Source organism: Tarenaya hassleriana, unplaced genomic scaffold (genome assembly GCF_000463585.1).
Source record: "Tarenaya hassleriana unplaced genomic scaffold, ASM46358v1 Cleome56, whole genome shotgun sequence".
Classification (NCBI taxonomy): Eukaryota; Viridiplantae; Streptophyta; class Magnoliopsida; order Brassicales; family Cleomaceae; genus Tarenaya; species Tarenaya hassleriana.
The window spans coordinates 678,250-678,884 of NW_010968188.1; positions in this window are offsets into that span (position 1 = coordinate 678,250).

A 635-nucleotide genomic window follows, 5' to 3' on the forward strand; every position below is an offset into this window, starting at 1 on the left:
ACGCCAGTGATGATTCCAGTTGATGATCCTTTTGCATCACGATATCATATGTCGAATATAAGGCATGGACAAGCCACCTTATCTTATTCGACTGCTTTCTCGTTCATTGAGTTCGACTGTCTGAAATAGATGACGTTCGTCTATAGTGCAGCCATACATTTCTACAGTCTCGCTCACACGAGGGGGCCCAGCGATATCTCTCTCTTTTACGAGAGGTACAAATCTCGTCTTGACTATCTACAATCCAGCTCATGATTCGTTTCGTACCTGATACACGCCTTTATAGTCCTCCTATTACGCATGACGTTTGACGTAATTAAAGCGCGTAACTCCTCATGTTAGATTCCGTAGATATCTCAAGTCTTAGGATCTAATCATGGAACCGCCATATGAAATTCCAGTCATGACACTAGTCCATGTGACAATCTCATGCGGATCATTCCAGTATTCCGTTCTCCAACGAATACCTATGACTGTGATCGTATCTAATACCTATGATCATCTATATGATCATCAATCACATATCATACTAGTCTTATTATGTCATCATTCCCATAATGACACAAGACTAGGGAGTTTAATATTGTTCATAACAATACATGGATTTCATAACACATCTAGTATGCAAGAACATG